The sequence below is a fragment of the Triticum dicoccoides genome, chromosome 1B, assembly GCF_002162155.2.
Source record: "Triticum dicoccoides isolate Atlit2015 ecotype Zavitan chromosome 1B, WEW_v2.0, whole genome shotgun sequence".
In the NCBI taxonomy this organism is placed as follows: Eukaryota; Viridiplantae; Streptophyta; class Magnoliopsida; order Poales; family Poaceae; genus Triticum; species Triticum dicoccoides.
In genome coordinates, this window is record NC_041381.1 from 712,195,618 (window position 1) to 712,203,196 (window position 7,579).

At 45.9% G+C, this 7,579-nt stretch overlaps 1 pseudogene; it reads right to left on the reverse strand.

Moving 5' to 3' along the window:
• Positions 1 to 5,139: 5,139 nt before the first annotated feature.
• On the reverse strand, positions 5,140 to 6,700 carry LOC119349899 (annotated as a pseudogene).
• Positions 6,701 to 7,579: the final 879 nt, after the last annotated feature.

Consider the following 7,579-nt stretch of genomic DNA (forward strand, 5'->3'; position numbering starts at 1 on the left):
GGCGGCGGTGGAGCGGGGGAGGGTGTGGTGGGTCGTCGGCGGCAGTGGAGCGAGGGAGGGTGCGGGGGGTGCTCGGCGGCGGTGGAGCGCGGGCCGGGGAGGGCGCCATTAGTAGTTTTGTAAAAAAGTAAAATAAATAAATATATATACTAATGGCGCACCCGGTCATAGTGCGACATTACTAGTTTAAACTAGTAATGGCGCACTGTGAAACGGTGCGCCATTAGTAGTTTTGCAAAAAAAGAAATAAAAAAATACAGTAATAGCGCACTTTCTGGCTGGTGCGCCATTACTAGTTAGAACTAGTAATGGCGCACTTCAACCTGATGCGCCATTAGTATGTATGAAAAATGGAAAAAAATAATACTAGTGGCGCACCTTGTGTTTGGTGCGCCATTAGTGTCTTCCACACTAATGGCGCATCACCAACCGGTGCGCCATTAGTATATAGTAGTGGCGCACTACTTACCTAGTGCGCCATTAGTATCAATCCTATCTATAGCCCTTTTCCTAATAGTGGGAAACCATGACTATCTGTTGATCAATGAGCTAGTCAACTAGAGGCTCACTAGGGACATGTTGTGGTCTATGTATTCACACATGTATCACTGTTTCCGGTTAATACAATTATAGCATGAACAATAGACAATTATCATGAACAAGGAAATATAATAATAATCATTTTATTATTGCCTCTAGGGCATATTTCCAACATCAACTTCATACGGGTGGATCCTCCGTCAACTATGTCGCCCGCGACAACAACTGCAACACCAACAACCGTGGCAAGGGCAACTACCGCGACAAGGGTCGCGGCAACTCTGGTGACCGTGGTGACTACAACAACAACAACAACCGCGACGGGTACCGTGGTGACTGTGGTGGTGGTGGCAATCGTCAGAACGGTAACCGTGATGGTGACCGCGGTGACCATGGCGGTGGCGGGGATGCACGTCTGCACTGCCAGCTCTGTCGGGGCCCTGGGCACTATGCCTGGGAGTGCGCTTAGCGCTAGAACCACGCCTTCCAACCTCAACAGTCCAAGATGGCGGGTCTCGCTGCCGCTTCACCACCATTCATCCTCGGTGACCCTAACTGGTCCACTGACACGGGGGCTACCGATCGTATCATGTTGGATCTGGACCGTCTCACCGTGAGGTAAAAGTACCCTGGACGGGACCACATCCACACTGCCGATGGATCAGGTTTGCACATAGCTCATCGTGGTCATGCCCTTCTTCCTACACCCTCTGTCAATCTTAAACTTCGCAACATATTACATGTTCCCAATTCCGACAAGAACCTTCTTTCTGTTAGTCGTCTTGCCGTTGACAATCATGCTTATCTAAAATATTATCCTACTCATTTTCTTATGAAGGATTTGACAACCAAGAAGGTTCTTCTTCGCGGCAGATGTGCAAATGGGCTCTATCCCATTCGGCCTTCACGTTCTCATGTCTTGTCTTCAGTTAGGCTCTCTGCTGAAGATTGACATGCTAGACTCGGCCACCCGTCCACACAAGTTGTTCAACATGTTTTGGCGTCCAATAAATTAGCATCATCGAGTCGAGCTTTGGCCCATGTGTGTAATGCTTGTCAACATGGCAAAGCACATCAGCTACCTTTTCCTAGATCTTTGAATGTTTCCTCGTTTTCGTTGGAACTTATTTTCTCAGATGTGTGGGGACCTGCCGAAACCTCCTCTGGTGGGTTCCAGTACTATGTTTCATCCATTGATGATTATAGTAAATTTGTGTGGATTTATCTTCTCAAACAAAAGTGTGATGTGTTTGATGTCTTTCGTGATTTTCTTGCCCATGTTGAACGCCTCCTATCTCGCAAAATCCTATGTGTTCAATCAGACTAGGGTGGGGAATACGAAAAACTTAGCAACACATTTTTTCGGCAACTTGGCATTGCTCACCACGTCTCTTGTCCACACACACACCAACAAAATGGCTCAGCCGAAAGGAAGCACCGTCACATTATTGACATGGGCCTCTCCTTATTATCGCATGCGTCTATGCCCCTCCGTTTTTGGGATGAGGCGTACTTGTACGCATGCTACCTTATCAACCGACTACCTAGCCGCATCATTGGCAATATGAGTCCCATGGAAAAATTGTTTTCCACCAAGCCTGACTACGCATCTCTTCGCACGTTCGGGTGTGCATGTTGGCCTAACTTGCGCCCGTATAACACTCAGAAACTTGCGTTTAGATCACAATAGTGTGTGTTTGTCGGGTACATCATTCATCACAAAAGATATAAATGTCTTCACGTACCTACCGCTCGTATATATATATATATATATATATATATATATATATATATATATATATATATATATATATATATATATATATATATATATATATATATATCACGAGATGTTATCTTTGATGAACAAAATTTTCCTTTTACCAATGACCAACCCTCTCCAATACCGCCTCGCGTTGCTGAACATGCAATCCTTTTATTTCCACATGACCACATGAACTATGGTGCATCTGTTTCTCGAACTAATCTGGATGCAGGTACCGATTCGGTGCAGCAAAACCCATCTCCGGACTCCCAGGCAGATCCTGTCTCCCAATCCGCCGCCGCATCAGCCTAGGATCACAAGGTGTGTCTATCCAATCTCTTCTCTCTTTGGTTCACAAGGTGTCCGTGGGTTGTATGAAATAAAACCATAAATTTACACACTATTGTATCGATTGAGAACTCAAGAGCAAAGCCCGTTTCCAACCTCGTCTCGGCAAACGTGGTTTCTTACCCATCATGCTTCTCTCACCAACGACCACCATGAAGCCATTGCTTTTCTGTCTCCATGATCTTTGGTCCTTCTCCACCAGCAGTGTGAAAAAAGGCATTTCTTTTGAGCTTCAAGGTAGGATGATAGTATAATCAGTGTACAGTACTGTCCAAGAATGAACCAAACTGGTTCATATAGCTGTAAAAATCTCTTGTGATCAACAACAAAACTAATGCTAATATTCAGGATTTCAAACTTGAAGCATTTGGAGATCAACAAAGAAAAAAGTCAAATTGACGGCATGCTTTTAAATAAAGATCATGCAACTTTACAAGACTTGCATCTCAATAAAACCATATCAGTTGCACATGCAGATGAGAGAAATGGGAAATACTCTATTTCATTCAAGGGTTGTAGTATGTCAATTATTAAAATGCAAGCACATTATAAGTCACAAACCTCCAACGCGCAGATAATTTCGGAAATGCCTAAACCTTAGATAATTTGGGAAAGGAGGGTGGCTACAGTCCCCTTGGCTGATATACATAGGTCTAGCTGTAACATCTTTGGGCAAAGCATCATTTGCAACTGGTAACCACAGAATATGTATTTGGCGCTCCTACCGAAGAAAAGAAAAGAAAAGGATTTAAAAGTGAATGCCGCCTTCATAGGTCACAAACCTCGGATTGTCAACATCTTCTTGTGAATGTACACATATTTGAAATACTTGAAGCGGCTGGGATAATGTTCTTAAAAATGGGTTGCTTCAGAGATAAGAAACTAGTACTGCAGTCAGACCAAAAGGAAATTCAAGGGCACAAAATACTTCCAGCAGGCCTTTGCAAATTGGCAATTAATTAAAAAAAGGTGATGTATTGGCACAAACACATGATGCAGAAGTTTAATTCAAGGACGGGGAAGTAAGAATAAGGCCACGTACGTACTAACGAAAGAGGGGATCAAGGACGAGCTGTAAAATCCAAATGAAAATATCAATACATAATGAACAGCACCATTGCGTTGAAATACCACAAGTCGCTGCTAGTAAGATTACATATGCCGGCTCTCTTGGACAACAAAGCCTAAGTCAGGATTCGACTACGCACGATTAATTTGTTGTGTTTGACGTTCCTCTTCCTCTCTTTTTTTTTGCGATTAAGTTGCTGCTACACTAATGTCAAAAAATGTCTTACATTATGGGACTGAGGGACCAAGACAGCTTAATAATTAATTAATGGTCACACTCCAACTGCAGGACCGGCTAGCTAAACGGACACGCTGGATGATATGTTATCACGTTCCCCCATGAACTCCAAATCTGGCGAAACCACCTACCGTCGCACGAGGGAAGGCGCCGCCGGTCGTGGAACACGCGGTCTGCAGGTCACATCGGTCCAGGCCTTGTTGGGTTCACGCGGTCCAGATGACATGCACGCCCGCCAAGTAATTGAGAAAGAGATGACGGGCTCGTCCTTGTCCATAGCCAGGCTTCGAATGGGTTTGTTATAGAGCTACTGCTGCTGGAGATGATCAAAGAAAGACAAGTCTTCGTAGTAGGCACGTGCCGTTGTTGGTCTAGTCCCGGCCACACCGTCAATGTATCAGCTAGCGTGAAGCATCGATACTTTATACGTCCAAACAAATGCACTAGTAGTATGGTCTTTGCATGCTTGGTGCTGCTGCATGTGGGCTGTGGAGGTTTTTGAGCATACTGTCTGCATGCATGCATCTCGATAATAACAATCCAATCCAATCCAATCCTATGGTCTTTGCATGCTTGGTACAGTGCCTACCAATCCAATCCTACTGTCTGCATGCATGCATCTAAATGCGGCGGGCGTCCTGTGGGTCACGAGGAGCGTGACCAGACCGCGTGTTTCACCAAAAAAACAAAACAAAACAAAAAACGATACGGGCCCTCGTGGAACACGGTGCCCTGTCCACCTCCGTACCAAAAGATAAATCCGCACTCGTTTTTACTTGCCCTGTCCACCTCCGTACCAAACGATCCGAGTTGGTGAATCGTCTCTGCGGTTTATTTTCGCTGGGTTTTTTTCGTCTCTCTTCCCACCAACCCCTCCCAACACCCACTAATCCACTGAATAGTCATCACATTTTATCATGCAATCAGAAAGCCGTGGTGTTCACAACATTTTGGACAAGTGGGATAGTTATTTCATGCTAACAACTCATTGAGACCGGACTATGTACTTGCAGAGTAAAGACTCTATAGCTACGACAAATAATTTGGATCGGCGGGAGTAGAACAAATACACGTGTAAATGTTTGGTAACTGCAGAGGAAATGATAATATATGTAAAGAAAAGAACAATTTATGTAGATTTCATAGGATTGGTACAATGAGTGGAAAAAATGAAATAAACTAAAGAGAAGCAAATTTGAAAAATCTATAAACGAAAAGTAAAACTTAAATGCAATAATACAAAGAGTTCCTGGTGAGATTTATTACAAATCAAATGACGACTCCTTCCTTTCCAGTTTATAAGTCTTGCACGTGTATCTTGGCTGCTAATTTACCAAGTTAATTACACGTGCAAGACTAATAAACACGTACGGACGGAAGGAGATAGTATCTCCGAAGTGGAAGTAAGTACATTTAAGGGTATACTTCGATAATTGATCGAATCCCATTGGTTGGAGTGATCTTGTAGTCGCTGAACCCGGCTTCGGAGAAAATCAAGCTCCACTCGTTTTCCTCTCGCTCCATTCCATCGGAGCCCATCATGTAGATATCTAACAAAACCTGCGCCTCTTTGGAATGGTTGGGCTGAGTCACCGGATATCCCACCACCATGTCGATGATTATCACCTTTCCTCCGGCTTCTTTCGCTGGGATTGCTTCCTTGCACCGGCGCATTATCTTGACGCAATCTTCGTGTTTCCAGTCATGCAAAATCCACTGGAACCAAACATACATATTATATCCCATTAGCATAGTAGACCAGCAGAAAAAAGAAGAACATATCCAAAAATAAAAATAAAAATAAAAAATTACCTTGAGTAGAACAGCATCCGCAGGTGGGACATACTCGAACATATTTCCGGCGACGAAGGTCAAAATGTCGCTGGCGGGAGCCGCGGCGATGACGTGTGCGAGGTCCAGAACGGTGCACTTGAGGTGCAGGAACGCTCTCGCCACGGCCGACGCGGTAGCGCCATGGTTGCCGCCGATGTCCACCAGCGAGCTTTTCACTTCCCCGAACGCTCCGCCGTGCTCCTTCAACAGGACCTTCATGGCGATGCGGCTGTCCGCGGCCATGCCGTCGTTGAACAAGCCGCCATCGACCTTGGTGGTGTCCCAGAACGTGCAGCCGTTGGCCAGCTGGACGAGCGAGTGCGACTGTGCCGACTCTCCCTCTTGGCCTTGGGTAAACCACTCGGGCATTTTGAGGAGAGAGGTCCAGCATAACGTGTTGACGATGGTGATCTCTCGACAAGGAGCCGGGAGACCCGCGTGAGCTTGTAATACGCAGCGCCATCACCGGCGTGGTCGTTGCTGCCTTTGCCTTGGACAATGGAGAATACCCCGGTGGTGGTGAGCACCCGCATGACCCGCCGGAGGTTGGAGCGCTTCGTGGGGTGGATCCCGGTGTCGGAGGCCAGCTCGGACAAGGTGGCGGCGCCGCCGCGGCGGTGGATGGCGTCGGGGATGCGCAGGTCCGTGGCGGCCTTGAGCGCCAGTGACTTGACGAAGGCGAGGCCGTGGTGGTAGAGCTCCAGCTGAGCTTGAAGTAACTCGTCGCTGCTCATGGCGAGGTCTTGGTCTCGTTCGATGTGCTGCGCGGCCGGCATGGTGTATGTGTATGATCGATCGAGTGTGGTATGCTAGCTGCTACCTGCTTCTTGCTTCTTCCTTACGTAGAGAAAACGTAGTACCTTCTTATAGATATAGATGCATGCGCATGGTTTCCTAGTAGCTAGCTTCCTTTTGCGGGTTTTTTTTTGTTCAGGGAAGCTTCCTTTTGCGGCTTGGTTTGAGGTTACTACTTCTAGTTGTAGCCTCCTCCTATCCTCGCTGTGTGGACGTAGTTTCCCATTCACCTTAGTAAACAATTTGGACCTCTCGTTGAGAAGATTATATTTCCACAACAGTTTCTTTTCATTATTTCATTTTTGGGGGGATTCGTTAAAACCCACCCCTTGATGCATGTTCAAGACAATAGCATTTCTCAAGGGGCAAAACAAGAGATGACCTACAAAAAAAAGATCCTCGTTTGGACCCATGGTTCTGAAGTCCGTGCACTTCGACCCTACCTAATTGTTCACTCAAGCACCACATCACCTTGTGGCCGGCGGGTTAGGAGTAGTAACTACCGTGTGTCCCCAGGGCGCTAGGTGTCCAGGTTTAGTACAATATTGATGCCATCTTTCCAAGTGACGGTATCTTGACAAGTGTTGCTCAGCACTGGTTTGGCTTGGCAGTGGCCAGGCAGCCCGCCCCGGATCGATCCCCGTTGGGGACGATTGCTGGTGTCTCACCAGGGATTGGCACCCGAATAGCATCCCTACACTTTCGTGCCACGCAAAGCAACGAACGAACAAAAACGAAAATACTAGAAACTTGAGACTCTAGAAGAATAGAAGAAGCAACGAACGAACAAAAACGAAAATACTAGAAACTTGACACTCTAGAAGAATAGAAGAAGCAACGAACGAACAAAAACGAAAATACTAGAAACTTGAGACTCTAGAAGAATAGAATAAGCAATGGAAGTAACCAGATCTGGATAAGTGGCGTATGAAGAAACCTTGGAATAGAAGAAGAAGATATTGGAGGCTGAGCTTGGAAGACAAGAAGGAAAA